Source organism: Centropristis striata, chromosome 2 (genome assembly GCF_030273125.1).
Source record: "Centropristis striata isolate RG_2023a ecotype Rhode Island chromosome 2, C.striata_1.0, whole genome shotgun sequence".
NCBI classification, from domain to species: Eukaryota; Metazoa; Chordata; class Actinopteri; order Perciformes; family Serranidae; genus Centropristis; species Centropristis striata.
In genome coordinates, this window is record NC_081518.1 from 22515873 (window position 1) to 22540685 (window position 24813).

At 39.2% G+C, this 24813-nt stretch overlaps 1 pseudogene; it reads left to right on the top strand.

Moving 5' to 3' along the window:
• Window positions 1-2967: 2967 nt before the first annotated feature.
• The window catches only part of LOC131981818 (non-muscle caldesmon-like), a 35368-nt pseudogene continuing 13522 nt past the window's right edge, over window positions 2968-24813 (top strand).

Consider the following 24813-nt stretch of genomic DNA (forward strand, 5'->3'; position numbering starts at 1 on the left):
CTTCTCTGCAGGCATGATAATGGCACTACTGTCTGCATGATTTGTATCAAATTTAGAATCCTGTCATATTCTGAGTATTAGACATGCATCTAAACAAAAAACAAGATTCCAAAGATGAAAGATTATAACTTTGCTTAACACTTACAAGTCTAATCAAATTTTGAAGCGAAATTTTGAAATGTTGCATTAAAGAAAATGTGAATTAGTGAGTTTCCATCAACTGGTTTAGAGCAAATAAATAAAGCTGCTGTAACATACATTTGTTAGCAGATGACAGTGTAATGTGTTTCCTTATCTGTCAGAGAAGAAGAAGAAAGAAAACATCAATAAAAATTAGGTTGCTGATCGGAGAGAAAATGGAGAGAAGTCTTCAAGAATTGGATTCAACTGAGCTACTTCTAATTATTCTTTCATGTCAGAGGAAACAGCTGATGAGTCATGTGAGTTAAATGTCTGCTACGTCAGAACTTGTTCAGAAAAATCGTTTCCATCTCCTGTTTATAGCATTAACTATTTGCATTTTACAACTGAAATATTGAATGTTTTAATGGATGTACATTTATAGATTGAAAAGGTATAAACTGTGATGAATACCATCCAAATCTGATCAAATTTATATTGATTATGAAATTATTAGAGTAATAAGAAGAACAATCCTGTAACTGAAAACCAAATTTCTGTCAGCTGTGAGTTTTTCAGAGTACAATAACACTGAGTGTGTGTGTGTGTGTGTGTGTGTGTGTGTGTGTGTGTGTGTGTGTGTGTGTGTGTGTCGTGTTTTCATGCTCACTGAGCTCCTCCTCTGGGGGGAAACATTGGAGAAAGTGTTGAAGTTGGCGTTGGGGGCGGCGGCTCCGTCATGGCGAGCTCTTACAGTCAGGCTCAGTTAAGAGCTGTGGGAGTGTTGCTGTGGAAACCCTCTTTTGTGGAGTGTTTGTGAGTGTTTCAAGCTCCCGCGGGATTTGGGGGGTGGGCAAGAGACAGTCAGAGAGAGAGAGAGAGAACAGTGTGTGTGAGAGTAAGAGTGTAAATCAGTGTTGGCTGGAAATGCATGTGTGACCTAATGCACATCTGTGTGTTGGACTGATAGACAGAGAGATTTTACAGAGAAAAGTTTCACTTCTGTCTCCATGTTCAGAGAGCAGAGGGGCTAATCTGACAGTCTGAACACAGACAGACAGACAGACAGATAGAGAGAAGGACGGACAGACAGACAGACAGATAGAGATAGACAGGCAGACAGACAGATAAAGACGGACGGACGGACGGACAGACAGTTAATCAGACAGACGGACGGACGGACGGACGGACGGACGGACGGACGGACGGACGGACAGACAGACAGTTTATCAGACAGACAGTTAATCAGACAGACAGACAGTTGATGCTCTGACAGAACTCTGAGCGGGACTCGTCCCTCCAGCAGCTGCTCCTGTTCTGAGCATCCATTTCTTATTCATAACCTACTGAACAGAAACCAGATCCAGCAGAACTCATTATTCTGCAGCCTCGCTGTCAGGCTGCTGCTCATATCTGAGTCTCACACACCATGGCCTCTTCTCTCAGACAAACTTCTAATTTCAACTCACTTATCTGCTGTTTATTATTTTTTCATTTTAATATGCCTTTGATTTCCAGAACCACAAGATAAACAAAAACCTTTTACTACTTTTTTTCACTGTATAATAATTAACAATTCCTATACATTTTTTACATCAGAAATTCTATTTAAATTCCCTTAAATTAGTTTAGTTGATTACATTTATTTTCCGTTAAAGTTTACCTTTTTTAAGCAGTTTTTCCCTTCAGGGCTATATAAAAAACATTGAATTGTCACAGAACATGTACAAAAGAAAAAAAAATCTCACACAAGGAGAAGAGACGTATAGATTTAGTTAGATTCCCCTACTAGTCCCACAATGGGCAAATTCAAACTCTGCATTTAACCCATCCTTTTGTACACACCAGTGAACACACCATGCTTCAGAGCACTTATTTCCAAATGTACACTAATATACCTCTAGTATATCATGAAAGTGTAATATAAAACAGTAGCTCAATTCTGCAAGAGTGATTGTATTATACTGTTAGATTGAAGATAGAGATGTTATTTCTTTCTTAGTGCTCTGCAAAGTAACAATATAAAGTGTCCTATGACTGGAAACATTTACGTAAAAGAGAAAAACACAGAACTTCTTGTCTGTCATGTGCACATTAATTTAACTGTTGTTTTTAGACATTATATCCACAGTCATTTATCATCTTTACTGACTGATGAGACACTTCCAGGGTTTTTCTCTGTTACCTGGAATTCAACAGAAAACAAAAACTAATCAATTACAAAAAGTCAACTTGACCTTTTAACCTACAACATGTTGTAGAAAGGGGGGTAGTCACCTACTCTTAATAGGCTATAAATCACCTAACAGTCAATGGAAAACGTATAAATTCCCAAGAAATATATCTATAATTTCCAGAAAATATGCAAAAGTCACTTTCTACAGTTTCTAGAATAACAGCAAAATCTGTTTTTTATTTAGAAAACAACAACAGAGAGAGTTGAAGCTGCATGTAAGTTTATTATTTCTCCTATAATACGCTGGAGTCTTTAAACATGTTAAAGAAATGACTGTATACAAACAGTTGCTGTGAAACATTCCTCTCAATATGAATATGCACAATACACATGCATATAATATGATCACTGATCCACTGTTATGATATCATCTTACTTTCCCCCTGGGTGAGTCACATGACCCCTGTTAGGGTGAGAGAAAGGGAGGGGGGGTCAATGAAAACCACATGGAGGGAGGAGAGAGCTGCAGCTGAACAGAGAGAGAGAGAGAGAGAGAGACGGAGAGGAACCAGAGAGCAGCTGTAGGAAACATCTGAGTCTCCAGGACCACAACCAGGGTCACATCCAGGACCAGCACCAGAATCAGGACCACAGAGCAGGAGCAGTCCACCATGTCAGAGTCCATCAGGAGGAAAAGCTCCAGCAAGCAAGTTCTGCAGAACCTCATCAGGTGAGACAGGAATACTTTTCCACACAGAATCATCACAAGTTTATTTTGTTTATTTGTTCCTGCAGGAGAAAATCTGTCTGTCTAGATAAATTGTCACAATTTAAAGGTATTTGTAATTTACTTCTTCTTCTCTTTTTCGCTCCACTGCATTCATTTCACCGTAACAGTTATTTTGCAGATATACAGTACTGTGCAAAAGTCTGGAAGTGCTTAGAAAATTGATGCTGGTTTGAAGGCAAAGTGGGGTCACACCAGATATTGATTTGATTTAGATTTTTCTTCTGTTCGCTCACTTTGCATTTTGTTAATTGCATTTCTATTTTTGAAGGCATTCTTATTTTACAGCATTTTTTCCACACCTGCTTAAAACTTTTGCACAGTACTGTATATTTAAAAAAACATGAGACTATGCAGCAGTTTATGAAATACTTAAATTCACTTTCACCCAGATTTTTCAATAACATATGGTTTATATTTAAATACAGGAATACAATAATTTACAATACTATAAAGGTGCATAAGTTACTGCATAATGAATCATTTTATTTTCAATACATTTTTGTCTGAAAACACAGTCTTACAGAACTTATTTTCTCCTGCGTCATGTTGCACTTACACTAAAATCTCCATTCTGTCCTTCTGTTCCACTCTGAATGCTGGACTTTTATTTGTGCAGGAGTGTAATATTAATACTTCTGATACTATTGATACTTTCACTTATCTGCCTGAGTTTTATAATGAGCTAATATATAACAGTTTATATGCACAAAAGAACAGCAGAGGAAACACCCGATCAGTGTTGTGATGTGTGTTGTGGTTGAAAATGTACAGATGATTTCATTCTGGAGATTTTAAGGTGTAACTATGAGCATGTTTTGGAGCTTTGACTGACTCTCACAGTCTGATAAGATAACAACAAGTGGTAAATCTGAATTCCAGACTCAGATTCATTCTAAAGTGTAAAGCCGCTTTCTTGTGTTTATCTGAACTTTAACTTTATTGTCTCTGGAGGGAGAATCGTCTCGTAGCCAGACAAAACAGAACACACAAAACATGGTGAAATACAACGTAAATAAATGAATTAATGAAAAATATGTGAAACATTATGCTAAAGATCCATCTCAAGATCACATAAAATGTTGAATGTACATCAGTGACAGAATAACAACTAACTTAACCATCAGTGCTTATAATATGATCACCATCATCACCATCACCAACAGCTGATTGTTCCTGAGCAGGTGACAGTTTGATGGATAGAGAGACTTGATGATCTTTATATAGATGTAGAGGAACCAGACAGCAGTGTGTATCACAGTGTGTTAGTGACAGCTTCTTAAAATATTTGTGAATCACTGAAAAAAACATTGGAGCTCCAACCCTGTTCTCTAACCCAGACTTCTCCATTACATTTGAGGTTGTTTTTTTGTTGTTGTTTTTTTGCTTTTTAATTAATTTCCAAGATTACAGTCGCAGTCTAACACATGTAGTTACTGTTGTGAGCTGAAACAAATCTACTCACTTAGGTTTAGGTAAAGATCACATTTTAGGTTAAAGTTGGTATGTTTATTATGTAAGTTACATTCAAATAAATCAATGCTGACTTTTGGTTTCACAAGGGACACAAACAGCGTCTCCTGGGTGAAAGACCTGTGTTTGTTTGACCCATACATCCACCATGACCTCTTCTCTAGGCTGACTTGTGGACTTTGATTATAAATATATTTGTGATGCTGATCCTGGGGAAAATAAGTTTCCTGCAAAACCTACCGGATGATGCAGTTTTGTTGAATGGTAATGTCATTTTCAGGAGCCCGACTGGAGTTAAAATCTGCAACCTTACCACTGGAGTGTGAGAGACTGAGGGTAAACTTCTCCTCAAGTCTGAACATTACAGAACAACTCTTTTAGTTCCATCACTACACACATTATAACAAGTGAAGTTAGTTTCTGAAAGCCTTTTTTTGGTGCCTAAACTTAACAAACGGATTGAAATAGCAAACAGCCACTGAATGAGCTGATAATACTCTGTTAGAAAGTTATAGATTAAAAAGTGCTGATAAACGTCCATTGATAAACTGATAAACCTCAGATTGATTATGTGTGATTTACATGTAAATACAGTAACAATTATTTATAATGATGTAAATAATCCAATCTGTCTGCATAATGACAACTGTTTTTGATACTTAGGTTGTTTTTTAAAAAAGAAATAAAAATATATGTATATATATTCAAACTATATATATATATATATATATATATATATATATATATATATATATATATATATATATATATATATATATATATATAGTTAATTATAAAACTAAGTTTATTCTGTATCATGCTGCATCGACTCCTGAATAGATCTATCTTTATTAGCATTATTACTCTAATTGCACTAAATAACATTTATAACTGCAAAATCAGCCCAAAAGAATACGTAATACTCTCTCTTTGGAAAGATGCTGGACGCTCTAATTTCTCTATCATCACAATTCAATTCAATCAATATAATCATATTTTATGGCATCCTTTTATTCTTTGTTGCAAGGAGTCTCCCTGGGGTCAGCAGAAGACAAAAGACCTTGTGTAAATCTGTGCAGGCGGTTTATAAATCTGTTCACAAGGATTATGATTCCAAGAGCAAAATGTATAATCCATGCACACAGATTTACACATTTCTTTGTCTCTGCTGACCCCGCTGGGTCTCTGTAGTTTTGCACCCTGTTGCTACTTATTCCTATGTGTGCCGAGTTTGGCCATTTACTACACTCTGCTGTGATTTATGTGCTGTCAGAGGCACCAGGAGCCATAACTCCACGTGTTGTCTCCTGTATCTGTATCCGTCTGCCTGCTGCTGTCAGTGAGCTGCTTGTTTCCTCAGTGATCAGTGGAACATTGCTGCGTGACTTCACTAAAAAAAATGACACTGAGCTCTGAGTTCAATGGCTTCTTTTATTGCTGCAACTTCCTTAATGGCCATGACATCATCTGGCTGAGTCCTGAACCCCCTCCTGCACACACACACACACACACACACACACACACACACACACACACACATATACGCACACAACGAAAATGCAGTTCCCCAGGCCTCCATTGCCTCATTGTGTAAATGGTGGAAAAAGTGATGCGTATAAGACAGATTTCCCCCATAATTTGCTCGTTTCACATTTAAGCTTCACAGCATCAAGTTAAATGTCCCAGCAGAGCCTGGAGGTACCTGGAAGGACAGACTGTCCTGCAGAGACAATGCCCTGTAACTGCTGCTATTCACTGTGAGAAAAGCAGATCAGACATTCATCACCTGCAACTACAGTTAGCGATTAAACAGTGAATGCCTTTTATTAGAAGGCAGCGACTTGTTGCCCTCAGCTGTGATCCCAACAGCATCTGTCATCACTGTGAGGCTGATGGTTTTCCTGCAAAAACCTGAAGTCTAAAAGAAGAAGTCTATACTTTAACATGCACAAGCAACCCTGTCTCCTTAAAAGTCTTTAGTCTGCACAAAATTGTTTTCCCAATAACGATGTGAAGTCAAATGTAAGTCACTGCTTGGATTTTGTTCAGAAGCTTTCAGTAAATGAGACGTTTATCTGCTGCACTTGAGTCACAGAGAGCTGGTGCCTTGGTGGATGGCGGGCGTTCAAAGCTCCGGACGTTAACACCAAAGTGCGTCCAGAATCCGGTCTGTAGTTCGGTTTGGCAGCTGAAGCTCTTTGGTTAAGTTTGGTTTGAATTAAATGTTAATAAAATTGCTGTCTGAAGTCACTGCCGGACTTTTTCTGTATTAAAACAAAACCACAACCTTTTCTTAATCCTCCACTAAGTACTGTAAGAGCCTCAACATCACCATAAAGAGTTTAATAACGCTGAAGTCTATATGAGCAGAAACTGAAGCGCAGGAGCAGATATTTTGGCTCTCGCCTGATATTTTAAAAGTAAACTATATACTCCTAAATGAGGATTTATGTACTTGTACATATACATATACTCTCAATCATTAATTCTGACCCTCAATAAGTATCTGCAGAGACACTGTCCTCTGCCAGTAGTTTGAATTTTATTTTTATTTTTCTGTGTTAGGGAGATCTCTGGGTGTCACCTTTGGGCACAAAGCTGCAAAAATAGTGGACACAGCGCTGAAAAAAAAGTATAGTGAGGTGAAACGCTGCTTTTACTTACATCGACCTGGGAGGAATGGCCAAGTTTAAATAGTTCAGTTTACAAACAGTAAGCATCATTCCTGCCTTTAATTAACAACATTTACCTATTGTATTAATACAAAATCGAATCATTTTTTGAACGTATTTGCTGTTGAAAATTAGTTGTAAATCCCCTTGAAAGTTCCACTGACCCACTGCAGGAACATCAGATTTTTTTGCTGTTTTTTTCTTTCAGAGGCACAATTTTAAGGCAATTGAGAAGATAGCCATTGGTACCAACCATGTCATGATATGATGTCAGGAAATTACATGCCAATTATTCTGGAGGGTTTTTGACTATTCTGATTCATCTTGAAATAGAAAAAAAGTCTAATTCAGCAGCAAATGTCTGTAAAATGGTATAAACACACAAAATGTTGCATCAAGTTATGGGACATTGTGCATGGAGAGCAGGGAAATTAACTCCAGAAGGCCAAACAATAATGTCTGAACCTTTATACACCTTAATAGGTTCAAGGATTGATTAATTGCATCATTTTTATTAGAGATTTCTGACCAGAACAACTTGACTCACAGTGCTGAGCTGCATCTCAAATTAATCTTCAGGTTCCAGCTTTCAGATGATGTTCACCCACTTCTGTGTTGCATCTATTGTTCACCTGCTACCTCCCCCTAAAAGTCCATTGCTCACAACCCATAATTCGCTATAAAAGGGAGCAGAATGTTTAAAACATAGACACAAGATATAAAGTTATTATCTGCTATCTTGATAATAAGATAACTTGACCAGGATCCTTCTTGTGCACATAAAATAATGTATAGTTTGCACTGAAAACAGCTTCACCTGGAAAGAGTTAGGAGTAATATATGCATTTATGATTTGTAGTTGTCAGCTTACACTTTAAAACATGCAACAGCGATTGGGCCCTTTGAGGATTTCATTCTTCTTCCCCCTGTTGTGTTTCAGGCAGCGATGATGAGGTCCAGACGGTCAGACCTCGTCCCCAGTTGATCCAGTTCTCCCCCCAAAAAATGTCCTGACTGAGGTCCAAAACATCCCGATCACACATCAAACTGATTTACACAAACTAAAGACTGCCAATAAGTCTCCCTCTACTACTCCATCTCCAGTGGGTTTGATCTTATGTAGGTCACTCTCCCACAGAATAATGACCACAGCATGAGTCACAGCGTGCATGGCCGGTGTCCTCACCAGCAGCCACAACCAGCGACATCCATCAGCCCTTTAGATTTCAATTTGCTCTTTAAAGATGATTTCACTCAGACGAATGTTTGATGAGCTGACGAGATGACATGTTTGGAGTATTAATCATGTTTTTGGGTCGTGGCCTTTGCTCTGAATTCACCGACAAGTAGCCAGTAGAAATAGTTTGTGTGTTATTTCTTTATTAATGAGATCAAACAGGCTCGAGGCTTTGGCCGGTTTTTCTTCCATGATGCTGCTGCAGCATTTGGACTCAATTCACCATCTGCTTTAATCAGAAATCTCAGGAGTCCTGGTTCTTTATGACGATGTAAAGTTTATCTTAGGCTAATGTGAGGCTTAAGCAGATAAAATCAACTGTTTTAGAACCAAACTCCCTCTCTGTGTTACTGTTTAAACACTACAGTTCAGCAAGGACACATAAATGATTAAAGAAGATGGTTAAAAAACTTTATTACTTTTATACTATTTTTCTTGTAGGAGTTTGTTTTGCAGCAGTTGCAGTACAAACTAGAAAATATTGCAAATATCAGGTATGGCAAACTCAAGTCATTTCAAGTTAAAATGCTAGGTCCAAGTAAAGTCACTAGTCATTTGTCATGTTTCCATCAACTAATTTCTCTTTGCATTTCCAAGATTTGCATGAGAAAAGCTTTATGGAAACATCAAAATTTGATAAAACTTTCAAAAATACAAATTTCATGCTCACTTGAGGTGGTTTTTCTGATGTGCTTTTACTTAAAAGGTGCTGACGTAGTAAACATCTAACTCGCATGACTCACAGCAGTTTTCTCTGACATGAAAGAATAATTAGAAGTTGCCCAGTTTAATTCCTGAAGACTTCTGTCCATTATCTCTCCAATTAGCAATCTCTTGTTGTTGTTTTCTCTCTTTTTCTTTTCCTGTTTACTGACGGATTAGCCTACAGCAACACATTACACTGCCATCTGCTGGCCATAGTACGTTAATGCAGCTTTCTTTATTTGCTACAAACCAGTTGAGGGAAACTCACAAATTTTAATTTTCATCAATGTGAGATTTCAAAATTTCCCTTCAATATCCACTTCGACATTTAATGGAAACACGGCTACTGTTGTGAAAGTCCAAGTTGGGTTGCAAGTCTTTTTGAATAAAAAAAAAAATTGAGTTGAGTCATCCAAATGCCATAAATGCCGGGACATTTATGCTCTGTAACATCTCACCTCCACTATGAACGCACCTGAAGCGGGATACCCGGATCAAGTGATCCCACTAATTCTCCGCCTCCAGAGGTAGTCACAGAGGCGGAAAATTGGTGGGACTGTTGTAAGCGGGACCACTGTGAACGGGCCTTCGGGGTGAAGCGGGATATTTGACATTGCGCATTACGTCTAACACACACTTCCCGCTTGGTCCGACAGTCATCGAATCACTGTTCAATCACTGCGGCCGCCATCCCTAACTTGGCACAGCGGCCGCCGCTTATTGTAAATAAACCGTCATGCTAACTGTACGTGTGGTACGTATGTGGTGTCTCCCACTGATCGTGAATTAACCAGCATCACTTACTGTGCACAGAGTGTCCGGTGCTTGTTGTAAACAAACGGAGATCGCTAAGTGAACACCTCCTGCAGCAGCAGCACACACTGTACTGCTACAGAGCTAACTGTTAGCCTGTTAGCACTGTGTTTCTGCGCAGCACTGCTGCTGCTCTGACTATCGTCTCCTCCCACTATCCTCCCACCTTGCTTCACGACGCCGGACTGCACTATGAAGGGGCCTAATATCACCCCTTCACAGGATCAATATGAACACCCTAACGTGAAAAGCCAGCACAGATCTTTCCAGTAATATAGCGGGACATTTGCGGGCCGGTACTATGGAAGGGGCTATAGTTTCACAGTTTGAGCCTGATGTTTGAAAAGAAAGAAAAAGACGGTATCAGACTGGTTTCGGTTTTGGCAGATACTTAAGGTTGCCATATTGGTATCGTATTGGCTCTGAATATATTGTGCATCCCTAGTTGTATCAGGTGTCTTCCTGCCCGATTGGAACAAAAACCTGCAGCCACAGTGGCCCTTTCATGGATCAGTTTGACACCCGATTCAGAAAATGTGATATTTAAAAAAGAAAAAAAACATTTTAGCCAGATTATCTTTACCACTTTTTTTCACAGTAAAAAAGTGAAAGTAAGAATGCCTGAAAATGTTGATAATAATCTCATCGTGCAGGAAAACTGTTTGTGCTCAACTTCAGTAACTGCAGTGGGTCAAAGTTGAACCAACAATTCAGTCTGTAAACTGTGTTTCCTCTTTCAAATCCATGAAGCTAACCAGTTGGTTAAAGAATGACTGCATGTTTTTTGTATTCAGACATGTTTTGTGAGCTCCTGGCTGTACAGAACTTTCTTTAAGTTGTCAGCACTTAGTTAGTGAGCACGACGTCATCGTGGTTGTAAACAGTGATTATCCTTTAAAAGAACAATGGGACATTTTGGTAAAAGTGCTCTCCTGTGATTTCTGAAGGGTGACTGAGTATTTCCAAAGTTGTTTTTTATCCCAATATTTTGACTTAGATTTTCTCCAGACCTCGATAAATATGACGAGATGGAGTTCTGGCGACACAGATTACAGTCTCCCTCCTCCTCCATCCCTTCACCTCCTCCATCCCTCCCTCGCTCTCTTTGTTTCTCTCCAGAGATTGAAGTGAAGTGAAACAGCACAGCAGCTGGCTCCAGCTCCTCCAGATGTGCTTGGACAATAAAAAGAGTTATTGTTATCAAGGCCCTCCCTCCCGAAACAGAAGAACTGAATAAGCTTTTTATGAAACAGAACAACTAATTTTTTCCTACGTTTTTAAATTCCTCTTACCTGAGAGAAACCTCAAACTTCAGAGTCGATTACATGGCTTTCATTTCTGTCTTAACTCCACAATCTCTTAGTCTGGGGCTCATTTTTCATGGTTTGTGCTCAGATCAAAAGAAATCTTAATGCTCCATCATACAGTCTTATTTCAATTTGCATTAAACTTTTAGCAACAAATTGTGTAAAAAAATCTCTCTTGTTCCAATATGACCCGTCAAAACGTCAATATAGGTTGTGTGTACAGGCAACGAAAAAGGAGCTATATTTACGAATTTCACCGTCCGCTGTAATGCAGCCGCCACTATCTTGTTGACGTAATAGTGATTGACAGCCAAGCGAAGTGTAAAAGTGCGGATTCCCGCGTTTGGTTGGGGTGATGGATGGGTTAGATGGGTCAAGCAACCGACTTTCCCTGGAGAGCAGGGTTTGTGTCCCATGTGAAAACAAACGTAAACCATTTCTAACTTAATTTACGTTCTTTACGTAAGTTACAGGGTTTTGAATGTAACTTACTTTTTTTTACGTCACTTGCGGCAGCCACATGACCCTTGTAACTACTTCATTTCCGGCATTTACGTACATTTATTTACTGTTTAAAGTGTCTTTTATAACTCTTTACCAGAAGTTTTTTGCCCTTAACCTAAGGTCAGTAGTTTTACAACATAAATCCACAGAAACTGCAGTCTCCTTTTTCTACAACCGCGGGCCATACGTGTGTGCTATTTTGAGAATGCGCCGTTGTACTGTGAGCCCGCGAGCCGTGCCGCGATACGTTAATATATGCCGTGAAACATGAGGCACGATACGTGCCTACGTTCCATAATTTGTGGTACTGACACACAACCTCTTCTGCTGTTTCTGTTGGAGAACTAGTTGCCCCTGTGAACAAAGTCAGCCCCTTAAAGAAATTGTTTTCCCAGCTCAGTGTGGAAGAACTTGACCTCGAAACCCCGTCCAACACCTTTGGGATGAGCTGAAACGATCCAGACCTTATCACTCAGTATCAGTGTTGAGGCTCACTGATGCTCTTTTGTCTGATTGAGAGTAAATCCTGCAGCAGCTTCAACATCTGGTGGAAATCCTGAAAGCAGCAGAGTGGAGGCTGTGAGAGCAGCAGATTAATGCTCAGGATGTTGTAATGACATGTTCGACAGTCACATGTGTGTGTGTAATGTTCAGGTGTCCACATACTTTTAGCCAGAGTGTCTGGAGGCTCTGAGCACTGGGGATTGAGGGATTTGGGGCAGCTGGAAAACGGAAGTTGTCATCATTCTCAACATCTCTTTTCAGTTTTTCTTTAAGTGATCAAGTAGCATCAAACACATGGAAGCTGGGAGGAGATATTTTTAGAACTAGTTTTGTTCATGTTGGTTATTATATTAATTTAATATTATTTTTAAATTTTACATTAATACCAAACATGTCAGGACTCATTTGAATTCATATAAAGAAGAGAGGGTCACACTCAGAAATATATTATTCAGTAAGTTTACATAATCGTCTGTCTGGTGATGTCTGGTTTTTTTTTGTTGTTGAAAGTATCTAAACAATGGATAAGAAATTTCATATTTTCAGGAAATTATTAAGATCTCTTGCTTGGTCACTTGTTGTAATGTGTTTGTTTTTGCCGACTATTGGCTTGATTTGTTTTATGAATTATGTGAATCCTGAAGTATTTACTGATTATCATCTTTGTTTTTGAAATGCACTTTTAATGACTACCTTTTAAAAAGTCTGATGGAACAATAAGCTTCAGGTGAAAGAAGATAGAGTTTGACTGTGAGGTCAAATGTTAGGCTTGTATCCCTGCTCTTGTACACACTTAGGAAAGCCAAATATTCTAAAATGTTTTGTTTATTACCAGATAGATTACAAAGTAAACTCACTGAATGACACATGCATCTAATATAATGCAACAGTTGTTTAGAGAGTAGTGGCAAAATAGATACAGGACTAATCTGCATGAGATAGGCATGAAATTATAAGCAAACAATCTCGAATATTTACATTTGCTGCGATCAGACAGCCATTAAAACTTGGGTTTAAACATCATATAGCTTAAGCTACAAACAAGAGCAAGCAGATACAGAAAACAAGTGCATCTCAATAAATTAGAATATCATAGAAAAGTTTATTTATGTCAGTAAATCAATTCAAAAAGTGGAAATAACACATTACATAGATCCATTACACACAGAGTTAAACATTTCATGTCTTAATTTATTAAATTCTTGTAATTATAATGATGATAATGATAATGATAATGATGTTTTTGGGGGTGTTTAATGAGTGTGTTGACAGCCTGTTGGTGTCCATGTCTGTTGCAGTTTGACTGCCCAGCGGAGTCAGGAGGACGCTGAGGAGGTGGAGCGGGAGAGAAGGAGGAGAGCCAGAGAGATGCAGAGAGGAGAGGAGTGCCTGCCCTGGCCAGAGGCCCCCCAGCACCACGATCTCACACACAACACAGAGTGAGTACTGATACTGGTCTGCTCTGGCCACTCAAAGGGCTAGTCATTGGTATACTTTCATTTATAAGGCAATATTGGGACTGCTGCCTTTGTACATTTGCACCTTAATTACTCTGAGAAATGCTGGATCTTACAGTATTCTCTTCCTTCACAAGATCAATTGTTGCTTTCTGTCCCTTCTGCTCGTACGGAGTTGGGTAAAAGGGCATTTGTTTACTCTGCACCTTATGCTGGAATATGCTACAGAAAGACTGCAAACTAACTGACTTAGTTTCTTTGAGCACTTTTAAATCCAAACTGAGAGTTATTGAGGCCAATTCCACAATATGCACTTGTTTCTCATAACACGTTTAAGGTCTGTGTCTTATGTAAATATGTAACTGTATTTTGTGTTTGCTGCCTCTTGGCCAGGGCTCCCTTGAAAAAGAGGTTCTTAATCTCAATGGGATATTCCCTGGTTAAATAAAGGTTAAATAAAAAAAATACACACACACATAGCAGAGTGCTGAGAACAGGGGAAAACATGTTTATGTGTTTGTGAACAGTCCAGTGATGCTGCACGTGAACGAGCTGATGAAGTTGCTGTATAACTTTTTGTCTAATCAGTCAGACTCATTAGAGACTGTGCTGCTGAGCACACTCATTTCCTGCATCACATCCTGCACGGCTCACTGGTTCAGTCATTAGCTTCTGGTTCCTCCTGCCTGCGTTAATTAAATACAACAGGCCGACACTGAAGCTCTGACAGCCAGAAACAGGTCTGGTTCTGATAGGACGTGACTTGTGTTGGAAATGATGCAAAATCACTGTGTGAAAAAAATGTGTTTGGCTGAAAGATTAAAGAACTTTATTGTCATTATGTAAGCACAACAAAATTTCACTTGGGTCAGCTTCAAATGGTGCATTTTATCAAAGACTTCACATGTATTTACAAGAAATAAAATGTGACATGCATGAGATAAAAGAAAATAAACATCAGTGATTAAAACAGTACAGAATATAAGCAAGTAACCCGTGTGCAAAGCATCAGCAGCAGGCTAGTCACGGTGCAGTGTGACAGATCTGCAGTGATGTGTATTGGGGGGTTTATTATTAAAATGTTAGTGATGGCAGACAGTTCAGTGCCAACTAAGTCCTGAGCTGTTTTCTCATCACGCCGGAGGCTTTTTTTGTCCGTTCTGGTGCAGCTGCTGCACCAGCCTCTCTCTCTTTCTCTGGTGCATCTATACAAGATGACGAGCAGCTTTTGAGTGAGGTTGCCTGTCCTTTCCTCTCATTTCCTCAGATAATTAAGGTGTTGTGCCTCTCCCGCTTCTGCTGTGGTGTTGTCGGTCCAGGAGAAGTTCTCTGTGATGGAGACTGACAGGAACTTGAAGCTACAGACTCTTTTTACAGCCTCTGTGTTGATGTGGACAGGACTGTGTGTAGATAGATAGATGGATGAATGGATAGATGGATAGATAGATAGATAGATAGATAGATAGATAGATAGATAGATAGATAGATAGATAGATAGATAGTGAGTGAGTGAGTGAGTGAGTGAGTGAGTGAGTGAGTGAGTGAGTGAGTGAGTGAGTGAGTGAGTGAGTGAGTGAGTGAGTGAGTGAGTGAGTGAGTGAGAGTGAGAGAGAGAGAGAGAGAGAGAGAGAGAGAGAGAGAGAGAGAGAGAGAGAGAGAGAGAGAGAGAGAGAGAGAGAGAGAGAGAGAGAGAGAGAGAGAGAGAGATGGATGGATGGATGGATTAGACTTTATTGTCCTTCTTAGTAATCCTGCAATCCACTGCAGTTTACTTTGTTGGTTCCCAGACTTTTTCTGCAGAGCCTCCCCTTTGTAGATAAAAATATTTTCAAGTCCCCCCACTCCAACACAATGGGGTCTCTCTTTAATGTAACATGGGAAAGAAAAGACTTGCCAAACTTTTTTGTACTTGCTTTAATGGAAGTAATGTTTTGGTGTAGATTCATCATCTGCTTTCGGTTTTACTTGCCTTTCACAAGCTTGTCCATGTTTTGCTGGCAGTGCATTATTTATATTTAGCTTTGCCATGCCCCCATTTTTATAACTCCAACAGTTTCGTAACTTGTGGTCTGTTTGGTAATTTTGGTTATAATCCGGCTTGTTGTCATGACGGATACATTTTGTGTTTGTTTGTTTTTGCTTCTTTGACATTTCAGAAGGCCGCCTGCTGTCACACCCCACCTAATTTCACTTCACTTAGTTTTTGAGACATCCTGGGAACTAACAGACAAACAAACAGGTCTGAAAATATCATCATAAACATAAAGGATCAACTAACAATCAGCTTCATTTCAGACTGAAATCAGAGGGAAACAGTAGAAGTTGTGTTTGCACTGTTCAGCCAAATTCTCTGTCAGCCTGAATTAAACGAAGGTTAAACACACAGAAACATTTAGAAACCACTTAAATCTCTCTGGAAAAAATGCATCAGCTTCTAGGTGTTTAGTCAGCGCTGATGAGGTCCAGTCTGCTGATCGGAGCTGACCTGGAGCAGGAGGCTGACGCTGTTTATCTGTTGTCATGGAGCCTGAAGCTGCAGGTCCTGTCTGCCACCTGCTCTGAACACTGTGAGAAACCTTTGGGTGACACTCTGCACCCAAAAAACAACAAGAACCAGACAAAAGATGTTTGTGGCAACATTCATAACTCAGATCTGGATTTATGTTTAGAAATGTGGCACATTTGGGCAAACAGGCTGGAGGATATGAGACAAAATAGGTAGTGGCAGAGAGTGATAGGTTGGCTCAATAACACAGACAGGAAATGTAAAAACAGGAGTAAATGGTCTTGTCTGATTTTGCAGGGACTCTGCCCTGGGGACAGACATTAAGAAGGATTATCTGGAGATGGATGAGGAGGTGAAGCCCCGGTGCTGCCTGGTGCTGGAGGAGGACGAGGGCTTCAGCGACTGGAGTCACAGGCTGGAGAACCGGACTGAGCCAGAGGTGCAGCAGGACTGCAGGGCCAGAGTGCAGAGACCTGCAACACAACAGTGGAAACCAAAGCCTGAAGAGGAGAAACAGCAGGATGGTGTACAGGAGAAGGCCCGATGTGAGCCAGAACGAAGCAGTCGGTCACAGGAAGCTTCAACAAGACCAACAGAGAAGGTACAAGCTGCTGAACAGACCAGTATGGCTGGTATTGTTCTGGATCAGTGTGATATTCAGCAGTCTCACCACATTTATAATACAAGTTGGATTTGTTGCAGCGACACAATCGGCACAGGTTGATGGTGTCTGCTGCATCTTAATATGCTGGAACTTCTTATAATGACAAATGCTGATTCGGTTTGCATTGGTTTGCAAAATCAAACGGATTTAAGCTTGTACACCACATCAGGTCAACTTAAACTGACCCAAGTCAAGACTCTTAGCATTGTTTAAATATTCAATTTGTATGTGTTGCACAAAAAAAATGGTGGTGTACAATAAAATAACAACAACAAATAACTCACATAATACTGATAGATAATAGTAACTTTCATCACTAAAACATGTGTGACTAAACATGCCTTTATTGAGTTTTCTGAAACTACCCAGCCCGGCAATATCAACTTTCAAATGTTAGATACAAATTTACTTTCCAAGCATAATGTTTAATATTTCATGGTACATTTCCTTACTTTTAGATATTATCACTGTAGAGTAACATGTTACCTGCTTTGCTTTTGTTTCATTTTCAGAAATCGAGCAACAGAAAGGAAGTTAAGACTTCATACAGCTCCACAGTGTTCGTGTCCACGGACACCAGGCTGCAGCACGCCGCGGGACAACCAGCAGACAGGACGTCCTACCTGGTGGCCGGGACGATGAGGCCACGGTGCGTTCCGGTTTTATCTCCATTTTCTCTTTGCTCATGGGGTCTGAATGAGCTCATTACTTTAATCAGTAACATTTTTATTTTATTAACCTGATAAATCATCTTCTCCACAGCGGCGGGGCCTGCAGGGTGGATGGAGAGGTGGAGCAGGAGGAGCAGAAGGAGAGGAGAGAGGAAGCTCTGCAGAGAGAGTGGAGGTCAACAGAAAACAGACAGAACCTCAGAGACGAAGAAGATCAGGAGGAAGAAGAACTGAGCTTCATGCATGAGGAGAAGGAAGACCTCCACCTCAGGAGGGACCCAAGACACAGAGAGGAGGAAGACCTCCACCTCAGGAGGGAGCAGAGACACAGAGAGGAGGAGCAGGGAGACCTCCGCCTCAGGAGGGAGCCGAGACACAAGGAGGAGGAAGACCTCCACCTCAGGAGGGAGCCAAGACACAGAGAGGAGGAAGACCTCCACCTCAGGGGGGAACAGAGACACAGAGAGAAGGAGCAGGGAGACCTCCGCCTCAGGAGGGAGCCGAGACACAAAGAGGAGGAGCAAGGAGACCTCTGCCTCAGGAGGGAGCCGAGACACAGAGAGGAGGGGCAGGGAGACCTCCGCCTCAGGAGGGAGCCGAGACACAAAGAGGAGGAGCAGGGAGACCTCCAACTCAGGAGGGAGCAGAGATACAGAGAGGAGGATGGGCGGGGAGACCTCAGCCTCATGAGGGAGCAGAGACACAGGGAGGAGGATGGGCAGGGAGACCTCCGCCTCATGAGGGAGCAGAGACACAGGGAGGAAGATGGGCAGGGAGACCTCCGCCTCATGAGGGAGCAGAGACACAGGGAGGAGGAGGAGTACAAGATGCCAGACAAGGTTTGTTTTCCAATAATACTGTTCATACTTCTACTACCTCTACTGCTGCTCTACCTGTGAACATCTAAAAATGATAGGTGCCATTTGATTGGTGTTTCCATTATACAAAACATAAAAGCAACTCAAGGGAGTTAGAGAAGATAAGAATAGAGACCATACTAACAATATCCATAACACATATCACCCGAGTCAGGCTTTATGTGAAACAGGAACAAGTTTTCTTCAGGGCAGGAAAAAAATATCAACGCAGGAAGTACTTCTAAAGTAAAGTAAAGTATTTTGCAGCTCATTCCATGTGCATAAAAAATCATTTTACCAAGCTTAAATCTGATTTGAAGTGTTACATTTGCTGCAATGGGAAGATAAAAGTATGAGCAGGTAGTTTAAATGAAAACTGATTAATAGTGCAGTAGATATGTATTGCCCCCCAGAAAATTAATTCTAATGTTTTTGTTGACTAGATGACCTTTCCTCTTGCACCACAATCACACTACAATTTCTATTAATACCCCAGACATTACTAAATCTAATGAAATCTCCATCAAATTAACTGAGCACATGCTCCCCAGAGAAAGGAACTGTTTCATTTTAGTAAACTTAATGAGCATAATTTAGCATTATTCTCTGTAGTCCTGTCAGTCCTGATCACAAGATTTCTCGATCTACTGAGCTCATTACAATGAGTTGTGTTGAGAACATTCAGCCTCCCAGCAGATAAACTTTTTTTAATAATAAAGTTCCCCTGTTGAGTTGTATTGTTAACAAAGTTTCTGTTTACGTTCCGTTACCCACCAAAACAACAAACATGTTGAATTAATTTCCTTCCTCATAAAACATTTTCAAAGCGTATTTGTCTTACAAGTTAGAAATGTGCTTACTTTATTCAAGTTTTATAGCATTTCGCTGCCTTTGCTGACGCATTGTTGCGTTTCTTGCAGCATTACTTCCACATGCAGATCAGTTGAATAGTTTGAAACCATCAGCAGGAATGTGCATCACGTCATCCGCGTGCACAAGCATGTGCGTAATTATGCACATCAACAAGAACAAAATAAACGAGGACCAAACTTTGTAAAACACTAGAACTGCCTGCCTGAAGATCTGAGTCTGCAGAATCACTGAAATCTTTTTTATATTGCTTATCAAACCTTTTTTTAAATCCCTTAATTGATGCTAACACACAGTTTTATTTCCAACATGTCTTAACTGTTATTATTATAAATAATATTATTTTGTATTATATTATTATTATATTATATTTCATTCCATTATTTATTTAGTATTTTATCAATTGTCTGATTTTATTTGCTCCATTGGATTCCTTTTTATAATTAGAAAAAATAATAATATTATATAATATACTGGTAATGTGATTTACTGATAATATATAATATAATAGTATTTAATACTGATAATATAATAGACTGGTAATATAATGTCATTTGATATAATATAATTATACATTTAAAATAAAATTGAATCAAATAATATTTTACTCTAAAACTTAAAAGTTTTATCTATAAAATGTATTTTGTTAGTTTTATCCAACTTTCACATTGTGTGGAGTTATGACGGATGTTTTCTAGACTGTGCTGACATAACTCCAAACACGCCTTTGTTTTTCGCGGCACATTTCCTAACACTTTTGATCAAACACATGCATGCTTATTAGGAAAATCACAGCTCATAGAATTTGTTAAATCTGAAAGTAATAAAGTGAAAGAATGCAGCTTTGGCTCGCGGGGTGCAGAAATGAGGCGTGCAGCCTGACGAAAGCAGCGCTGATGTAAGATGTTGTAACAAATTCCTACTTTTAGCACCAACGCTCTGCCAGAGTTTTATTAGTCTTTTGCCACCAAATAACACAGTGAGGGTGAGCAGTGGGAACACCTTTTACAGGTTTTAAACAGAGAAAAGAACAGCTATTAAGGAACGCCGTTCATTACATAATACTTTTATACACAATAAGACAGTCAGAATACTGTTTATCATGACTTATAGCTATTTATCAGACTTCTGTTAATGAGATATTAATATTTTATATGTTGGTGTTTATCTAGAGGTCAGCAGAGGAATGGAGGAGCGAGGAGGTGAACAGAAGATCTGCAGCGTCTGTCTGCAGCAGCGAAGGCGACGAGTCGATGAACTACGGCCCCATGAGCCCCACGTTCAAGGTATGGCTTCAAACTGAAGATAAGATAAGATATTCCTTTTTAAGTCCCACAGCAGGGAAACTCTTAGTGTTACAGCAATAAAAATGTACAACATTTTTTTTAAAAGCATCAATACATAGTCAACAAGCAATATTAACAAGAAATATATAAGTATTAACAATTTTAGAAAACAAGAAAAATTATAGGAACAATTGTTGAAATTGCACCATTACACACAGAAGGTGGTCTAATGTTTTCTAGATTTAAACAGCATTGAAGTGAACATCATCATCAATAAGTACAACTGCGGTGGAGATGACTGTTAGTCTGTCTCACAGTGCTTTTGTTTCCCAAAGATTATAGAGTAAAATGCCATAAAATATGAGTTTATTTGGTGTCAGATAACAAGTTCTGCTTTTTTTACCTGAATTTTGCAGCAGCATTTAACAACCAAGTTGGAAAATTTATAATCAGAATTTTAATGCACTTATTATCTGCACATGCAGCAAAATTCAACTCCTCAGTTAGAAACCATGAAAATAATTATGTGATGTTGTGGGGTGATCTGCATTTTCCAGGATATCACAGTTGTTTAGTGCATACTTTTTTAGTAATGTTTGGATGTTAGAGAGTATTACAGTCTAACTATTTCTTGTAATGAGGATGCTGCCACTAACCTCTGGAATATGTGATAAAGCTGATGTGCAGATTTTGACCAATGTGTTGGATCAGGAATTGTGATGGTGACACAAATGGCTCCAAGTTGAAGGGATATTTGGGGATGTTTGTAGTGTAGTGTTGTGTGATGTTAACCATGCGTTGTCTCTTACATGTTCCCTGCGACTCCTCCAGAAACTCCTCGTTCAGTTTTACCCAGTAAGTCCTTAGCACTGAGGTGGGAGGGGTTTGTTTGTGCTTCATGTCCAAATTGTACTTAAAGTAATTTAAATGACTCTTGTGAGAGCTGCTGCAATAATTTGTGTCTCTTTACAGGATGAAGTGAACAGCAAAGTCTCAAATAAATACACGGTGAGTGCTGGCAGGTCATTTTCATAAATTATCTCCTCTACCTGTGGCAGGGGATCAACATGTTCTCAAACAAAAAACTCATAATCACAGTTTAAAACATGGTTAATGTTCGGAAACAGTAATACTTTGGTTGGTTTAGGCAACAAAGCTACTTGGATATATTGAAGAAAAGATCATGTTTTAGGTTAAAATAAGTACACTGATTACATAACCGTAACATGTTGAAGTTAACCTTATTATTTATGTGATGTAAGTCACCAGTCTGGTTTTAAGAAGGGCCACTCAACAGAGACTGCCCTTGCTGTGACTGAACAGCTTCACAAGGCAAAAGCGGCCTCTCTCTCATCTGTGGTGGTTCTACTGGACCTTTCTGTGGCTACCGACACTGTTGCTCACCAGATCCTCATCTTCACCCTTCACCACCTTGGAGTATCTGGCTCTGCCCTCTCTCTACTCAAGTCCTATCTCAAGGACCGCTGTACACCAGGTGGAAGACCTTTCGTGTAACTTGGAGGGGTTCTGTGTCAGAACCCTGTCCACTCACCACTGGGGTCCCTCAAGGCTCTTTCCTTGGTCTGCTCCTTTTCTCAGTATACACCAACTCGGCTCTCTCATCCACTCGCATGGCTTCTCCTATCATAGCTATGCCGACGACACCCAGCTAGTCCTTTCATTTCCCCAGTCTGAAACACAGGCAGCAGCACGTATCTCTGCATGTCTGGCCGACATCTCCCAGTGGATGTCCTCACACCACCTCAAACTCAACCTGGGAAAGGCTGAGCTACTTTACCTCCCAGGGAAGGGCTCCCCCACCACTGACCTCCACATCACTGGCCAGAACACAGTGGTTGCCTCCACAGAAACCGCTAAAAACCTTGGCGTGACTTTCGACAACCAACTGTCCCTCAATGCAAACATCACCGCCACCACCAGATCCTGCAGATTCTTGCTGCATAACATTAGGAGAATCCACCTGTTTCTCACTCAGAAGGCAGCTCAGGTCCTGGTCCAGGCATTGGTCATCTCACGCAGACCTGCCTAAATCACTTAAATCACTTAATAATAACCCATATTTATACAGCTTTTTTTTTTTAAGTGCTTTACATGGTTGAAAAACTGTTGCTCGTTTGTTTGGATTAAAGGTTGTAAATTTTATGGAAGCATAAAAAAATAATTATCACAAAGATGTGGAGAAAAATATCACATTTCTGTAGATAAATACTGGAAAACATGGTTTGCACACTCTGGATGTTAAAAGTTGTTTTGGATTAATCATGCAAGTTACAGTGTAAATGTTGTTTATTAGTCTCTGATAAATATAAGTTTATTAACTGATTTTCAGGAGAGCTCAACTGGTAAATATGGATGGATGGATGGATGGATGGATGGATGGATGGATGGATAGATGGATAGATGGATAGATAGATAGATAGATAGATAGATAGATAGACAGATAGACAGATAGATAGATAGAAGTTTGTTTTTAAATCACTTAATGAAAGCACATTTATTTGATGTATTTATTTACTGTATTCTATTTTTATTTGATTTATTATATGTATTTTTATTTAATATTATTGTTGGGTATTTAATTACATTTTTTTTTTACATTTACATTTTTTAATCGTCTGATTTTATTTGCCTCTTAAAAGATTATTTTTAGTCCTGGTTTAACCATGTAAAAAAAAATCCTGGATAAATATGGGTTATTATTTATTTATTATAATAATCATTATTTTCTTCACCTTATGTCATTCAGAGCTTAATCAAGTAATCACACAGAGACTCTCTTCCAGCAGGGTTACACAGTTATCTGGAAAGCTAAATAAAGAATCACCTTCAGCTCATTTTAATTGATTCCATGTTCCACATTTTGGGGGTTTTCTCAGACTCCACCCTCCATCAGAGAACATCAGTTTCTGCCTCGCTACGGGAAGAAAATATAACTTTGTGCCAGCTTGTTGCTCTGTACTGCAGCCTGCTTCAATAAAAAGTGTGCGTTACTGTAGCTGTGCTGAGGTTCTTTTTCATTGTTGTTTTCCTCCTTTCCTCCCCTCATGTTGTGCTGTATTTCTTTCTCTTCATCTCTGTCTTCCTGTCCTGTTCACCTCTGTCATATTGTTTGTGTGTGTTTTATACGTTCTGGATGGGATGATGGCTAATTTCGTTGTACTAGTACTTGTTACCCTGTGCAATGACAATAAAGGTGATTCTGATTCTGATTCCGTGTTCCTTCGAATTTTAACCATCGATTGTCTGAATTCTTCCCTCAGATCATAGAGAGAACTGAATCTCTGAAGAAAAGGTGAGGCTGTGTTTGTGTGTCAAGAGTAAAAATCTAATTTAAAAAAAAACATTTTTAAAAAAATGACAATGAAGGTAAGAAGAAAGTCCGATTTCTCTCAAACAGACAAACTGCTTCGATAAAACTTAACTTGTCATTTAAACTATTATTTCAAAAATATGAATCTTGTGCAATGGCAGATTTCTAACAGAAACAAACTTTCACCATGACTGAAGTGAACTTTTATCCATCTTTTAAAGCACCAGCAGCATAAAGAAGACGCAGCCTCCTGTTCCTGTTTCCAAGATTGACAAGAAGCTGGAGCAGTACACACACGCTCTGGAGGTAAAACCCTGTTCGGTTATTCGACTTTACTAGTTTAAAAATCTCAAATACTTTGTCTCAAACTGTCACAATGTTTTATCCAAACCTCTTGAATCTCACTTTGTTTTTCACAGGCCGGAGAAGTCTGGAACCAAAACGTCGCCCCTGTCTCACCATCAAAGGTTAAACATGCAGTTATCTATCTTTTTGCAGCACACAATCGATATCTAGTCATCCTTTCTCTCAGTTTTTATGCGTAAGGAGGACTTTTACTTTTAGTGGAGTAATTTCACAGTGTAGTATTAGTACTTTTACTAAAGTAAGAGATCTGAATATTTCTTCCACCACTGCTGTACACCAGGTGGAACTTTTGCAGTTGATACCTGGAAAGTTTGTGGAATAACTCAATTTAATTTAATAGAAATTACATTTTAATTTGCTAAAAGTAGAAGAAAATACACAGATACACAGATACATCTACAAATTTGTGTTTAAAAGGAAACTAATTACCAAAAAAAAATACAAATTGGTATGAGGGGAATTTTTTTTAAAAAGTCAAAATTGAAAGTTGTTGTACTACAAATGTAA